This window comes from Lupinus angustifolius, chromosome LG14, assembly GCF_001865875.1.
Source record: "Lupinus angustifolius cultivar Tanjil chromosome LG14, LupAngTanjil_v1.0, whole genome shotgun sequence".
Lineage (NCBI taxonomy): Eukaryota > Viridiplantae > Streptophyta > Magnoliopsida > Fabales > Fabaceae > Lupinus > Lupinus angustifolius.
The window spans coordinates 13,564,678-13,571,582 of NC_032022.1; positions in this window are offsets into that span (position 1 = coordinate 13,564,678).

Below are 6,905 nucleotides of genomic sequence, written 5' to 3' on the forward strand. Positions count from 1 at the left end.
AACTGTTTAAATCGGATAAACTTAATATGGGTCATCTACTGGTTTAACATCTTGCTCGATTTTCTCAACATTGTTTTTTACACATACATAACATGATATAGTTAGTAGTATCCTATTAATATAAAAAATCATCAATAAATTTATAATTTCATTATTATTTTATTCTAAAATAAGATTAGTATAAAAATAAATATTATTTAACTCTAAAATAACTACAAACAATATGTTATGATTCATATTATTATTATTATTTTAATATCGATATAATAACATTATATTTTAATATTGCATAGGTAATCATATTCATTTTATTTTTAAATAAATCACATGTCATGAGGGCTTGAGAGATTGACACATGTCATGAGGGAGTTCTTGAGAGATTGTCACATGTCATGAGGGACCTTTAGTTTTGATGAGAGGTTGACACATATCATGGGGGCTTGAGAGATTGACACATGTCATGAGGGAGTTTTTTTTATTATATAGGTAATAGATATTTCATATTAAGATTTGTTTATGTGTTATTTCATATTATTTTTCTGCATTTTTGGAATCTTATATATGCTCGTTTTTCTTACTATTATGTTGATTGGGTGAGACGGGTACACATCTGCTGTCACACACATTGTGCCACTCTATGTCCCATGGACATGTGATTGGTCAGAAAAAACATATTTAAGTTAAAATTTAATTATTAAATATTTTTCTGACAAATCATAAGCTCATGATACATGAAGTGGTACAAAGTGTGGGACAACAGATGTGCTCCCGGGTGAGACAACCATCAAATTGTTTTTCTTTGTTAATTATAATTATTGTGTGGATAAGAGTATCACTTGTTTTCCTAATTTGTTTATCTCTTTATTAATAAAGTTTGTATTGATAAAAAAAATATCAAAGCACCTATAAAATGAGAACAGAATAACCATACATTCGGCCCTTCACTGCATGGACATTAACCTATGGGTCAGTTATGGTCACACATTGTTTTATGGATTTGGGCTTCTTCTTTTAGATGTCTCAGTTCACCCCGGCCTAAAAAGAAAACTTCAGAAAAATTAAACTTACAATCAAAATATATATTCAACATCTTTCTGATCATGGGTGAAAATCAAACTTACCGAGCTCAGTGAATTTACCAATTTGGTTATAAATTACTTTCTCAATTGTAATTAGATTTCAAATTCAATTAATTTCCAGGTTCAGTGGTCATGGATCTGATGTAGATAGAATTTGGCACTAGTTTTAAAAGGTGTAAAAATCTTCAAATTTCTATTTGACATTGTATACACTAATAAAACTTCGACAAAAACAATCCTTCAGAAATGACTCAAAGCTTAAAACCTACACTCTAGCCCACTATGCCACCACCCATGATGCTTTGAGCTTTAAATTGCCCCCCAATTAATTTGATAGATCAAGAGATGGCAAAAATCCATCCCTAATCAATATAACTATTTCAAATACAAAGCATAGTGTGAGTCTTAGGACAGAAGTTCTTGATTTTACATTTATTTTTAAGAATAAAAGTGTTTTATCTCATCATATTTAAAGGGTAAAAATGTCATGTTAATTTTTTTTTGTTGCTTTTACTATCTCAGTTACTACTCATCCCAATAAAATTATTTATCTCCTCTATCAGACAAAAAAAAATGTGCTCATATAAATCTTATTTATGGCTCAAAACAAAAATATTAACTGAAACAGTAAAGTGTGAATATTTATACAACAAAATATTTATTGGTGGAAGGCTGTTGAAACAATTAAATGCAACAATTATAAGAATTTGTCCCCAAAAATGTAAATATGTGTAAGTGAATTGCATGTTACAATGTACTCTATAAAGGACTATCTAAGGTTCCTAAGTCACAGGCTCAAGATTGTGTTGTACTCCTTCGTATGAAAGTTAAGTTGTATGATATTCTATTTACAAGATAAGTTGTACTCATTACATTATATATTCTATTTACTTATTTACTCATGATAAAATTAAGTCCCAAGTCCTAACCGGATTTATGTCCACTTCTTGTAAATAGAAATTTAACTCCCATTTCTCTCAAGCATCGTTGCTCTTTTTTTGGGGTAGAATTAAAATATATTACAATCAACAAAGTTGCATGCAAAGAAATACTTAATGAGTTGAGTTACTTCAATATCCCATATAGCTTTCAGTGAAGTTATGAACTCTATTTGTCTGAAATATTGTCTATCATCCTTGATTTCTATTTTCATCCTAATATTTGTTTGCAAATGAATTAACTATTAGCTAGTGTCATGTATCCATTTAAAATAAGATATAATAAAATGAGCGTAAAATGTATACACTAACAGTGTAAAGATTTATACACATACATTTCATCATTCATCATTCATTTGGATTACATTTTCTAAAAAGTCAACAATAATAAAAAATCAATGGTGATGATACAATGACAGTGTATAAAACTCATAAACTGTTAGTACATACATCTTTTTCTCTAATAAAATATCTTCTTTAGCTAATAAAAAATATAACATGTATATTGTTTTGTTTAACTTTAGATATACTTTTATGGAAAATGATGAAATGAGATAAATAATTTATCTTATTATACGAAAAGATATTTTATTATAATAATGATCATTGTACACAGGATCATTGTTTGGCACACACTCGATCAGAAAGAGCTGATTGACGCTCAAGGTGATTTAATTAATGTGTTCTTTAACACTTGCTTTAAGGCAAACAATAAAAAAGCACGTGGTTTCAACCAAAATCGATCCATTGAACTTGTGAATGATGATTTCACTTTATATATGCTTCGTGTTTTTTCTTTGTTTCAACAAAATCGATCCATTGAACTTGCCAAACGATGATTTCACTTTATACATGGTAATTCAGAAGCTATGATACCCATTCACTAGCCAACTATGCCAATGCCACCACTCCTTTTGATTGCTATTGTCTTCACTTATTCAAATATTAAAGTTACATGCTATTAGAAAAACGTTAATTATGCACAATCTTTACCTATTTCACTCTTTCCTTGAGAGAAATAAATATTCTACTATTTGAAAGTGCAACTCTGAAAGTGTTGCACTATTAAATTGCTTATTTTTTTTTTTATGAAGACAAGGATTCATGGAAAACTTGAAGATGACTCAATAAATTAACATGTCATGAACTCAAAGATCTTATATCTGGATTAAGTCTTACAAGAATCATTTTTAAAGTCATAGATATGTGTCTTAGATATTGAGTCTAGGTTAGGTAAACATAAGTGTAATTCTCACAAGTCTTAAAAAGCAGTAATTGGTGACTGCGGCACCTATTCAACCTCATTCTAAATATGTTTCGTCCACTAATACCTAACACTATTTACATAATTAATTTTAATACTTATAAAATAGTGTTATAATCGTATCTTTATCTATTAGTTTCGCCCTCTCCTTACATCATTTTAAAGTTGAAAATCACCCCATGTAATTCAATTTTAAATATTTCAGCAACAAAACAACAAGAGTGAGACTTAAGGGGTTGAACCTATTCTATATATTTATCCAAAACAAGAGTGAGACCCGGAAAACATTAGTGTATGAATTCTAAGTAAATAATTGACATTATAGTGTTGGTGCAGTGGAAGTGATCATTGCGCAGCGTTAGCACAAACAATCAAATAAAGTGTAAAGAATAAATAGAAGATAAGAAACAAGAGAATTTTTTAACGGGGTTCGGCCAATTGTGCATACGTCTCTGGGAGCGCTAAACGACTACCAAGATATTATTAGATAATAAAGATTACGAACCCTAGCACACTCATGGGCCCACATGCTCATTATAACAAGGGATTTGAGTCCAATATATAACATTGGTTACTCTACTCTATTTCAATACTAAACAATTTGAGACTAACACAATAACATATTTCAAGCATCCAAACAATCTCCACCTTGATTGAAATAGACGAATATCTCGCTCCTTAGGAAATCTACACAAGAATCTCTACCTTAGCAAATATATGACTCCATCTTGTTCAATGTCTAATTCTATTTAACAACTCATCCACATGAGAGTTTGCTCCCCTTCAACATAAATATTTATGAGTATCCTTGACGATGTTACCAAGAGCCTAGCTCTTCAAACTTGTGTAGTGCAGTTTCTCGTACGACCATCAAATGGAATATGCCGCCTAGTCACCTATTGCTTGGAAGTCTTTCAATATATTGGAACTTCTACACTAAAGTTCACCAACAATCATCCTCTTCAATACTTAGTCAAACTGAACCTTGGAGCTTCCTTGAAAAGTCTCAACCGCTATCATCGTTGTCTACTCCAACAATCCTAGTTCAAAAGAACTATCATACTCCACCATAAGGAGTATACTTACAGCATACACCTTGCATCAATGTTAACTAATGTATGTGTCATATCCTTGCATCCAAGCCAATACTCATGTCACACTCCTGCATCTCTACCAATGCTCGTGTTACAACATACATCAAAGCCAATGCCCATTTAACACCCTACATCAAAGTCAGTCAACGCCTGTGTGCTTTTGTGGATCTGTTAACAATTAACATCCTTCACTATAACGTCCCAGACACGCCATTAAAATATTTCATTTCTCATCTCAAATGAGAACATTCTCTCAACATATAGAGAGATATTGTCAGCATCTGTCTCTATGTCAAACTCAACACATGAGTCCCTATCTCTACCTCCTAATCCAGTACATGAATTTCTGGGATTCTGAATCAACATATATCGCCCTCCACAACAGTTTCGTCATGTTCTCTTCTCCTTCAACTCATCTAATCTATCTTTGCCACTATCTTTGACACACATTGTCTAGTCATCATGCCTTCACTCTCTTTAGCCATTATCTACTGTATGAGTTAAGATCCATCTACCAATTGGCTCTCATACCAATTATTGGTGCAGTGAAAACGATCGTTGCACAACGTTGGTCACAAGCAATCAAATAAAGTGCATAGAATAAATAGAAGAGAAGAAACAAGATAATTTGTTAATGGTGTTCGATCAATTATACATACGTCTCCGGGAGCGTTGAATGACTACCAAGATATTATTAGAGAATAAGGATTACAATCCCTAACACACCCATGGGTCCACCTGCTCATGGGGTATTTCTATTTGGTACTTATATTTGGTGCGCATTATAACAATGAATTTGAGTCCAATATATAACATTGGTTACTAACACAATTAGGACTAACACAATAACATATTTTAAGCATCTCAACAATCTCCACATTGATTGAAATAGATGAATATATCGCTCCTTAGGAAATCTACACAGGAATCTTCATCTTAGCGAATATATGACTCCACCTTGTTCAATGTCTAATTATCTTTAACAACTCCTCTACATGAGAGTTTGCTCTCCTTCAGCATAAATATTTTCGAGTATCCTTGACGATGTTACCAAGAGCCTAACTTTCCAAACTTGTGTAGTACAACTTCACGTACCGCCATCAAATGGAACACGTCGCCTAGCCACCTATTGCTAGAAAGTCTTTCGATATATTGGAACTTCTACACTAAAGTTCATCAACAATCGTCATCTTTAATACTCAGTCAAACTGAACCTTGGAGCTTCCTTGGAAGCCTCAATCGCTACCACCGTTGTCTACTCCGACAATCCTAGTTCAAAAGAAATATCATACTCCACCATAAGGAGTATACTCACAGCACACACCTTGCATCAATGCTAACTAATGTATGTGTCATATTCTTGCATCCAAGCCAATGTCCATGTCACATTCCTGCATCTCTACCAATGCTCGTGTTACAACTTGTATCAAAGCCAATGCCCATTTAACACCCTACATCAAAGTCAGTCAGCGCCTGTGTGCTTTTGTGGATCTACTAACAATTAATATCCTTCACTATGACGTCCCAGACACGCCATTAGGATATTTCATTTCTCATCTCAAATGAGAACATTCTCTCAACATGTAGAGAGATATTGCCAGTACTTGTCTCTATGTCAAACTCAACACATGAGTCCTTATCTCCACCTTGATCCTAATCCAATACATGAATTTTTGGGTTTCTGGATCAACATATATCGCCCCCCACAACAGTTTCGCTATGTTTTCTTCTCCTTCAACTCATCTACTCTATCTTTGCCACTACTTTTGACACACATTGTCTAACCATCACGCCTTCACCCTCTTTAGCCATTATCTACTATCTGGGTTAAGAGTCATCTACCAATTGGCTCTGATACCAATTGTTGGTGCAACAGAAGCGATCTTTGTGCAGCGTTGTCCACAATCAAATAAAGTGCATATAATAAATAGAAGAGAAGAAACAATAAAATTTGTTAATGAGGTTCAGCCAAGATATTATTAGAAAATAAGGATTACGAATCTTAACACACCCATGAGCCCACCTGCTCATGAGGTGTTTATATTTGGTGTTTATATCTGATGTACATTATAACAAGAGACTTGAGTCCAATATATAACATTGGTTACTCTACTCTATTCAATACTATACATTATAGATTAACACAATAACATATTTCAAACATCCCAAATTATGAGCCATAATATTTGAGGTTATTAAATCTTTACATGTATCGCCGTTCAAACCCATCCTATGCAGGACCATAAGTCCATAACACATCTTCCTCTTGCTATAATTCTTGAATAAAAAATTACACAAGTCCCGTATCAATTTGAGAGAGATCACATGTCTTGAATGATGTCTCATTTCGTATTTCAAGTCAATCAGAATATTATTTTATGTTTTAAAATTTTTCTTTTGTTTATGACAATATATAATTGATTTGAGACATGAAATGATGTATCATTGGAGACAAGTTATCTCTATCCATATATAACGAGACATCCCTTCACTAAAATTCCCCTTGTCTGTGTCTGAAACATTACTATTG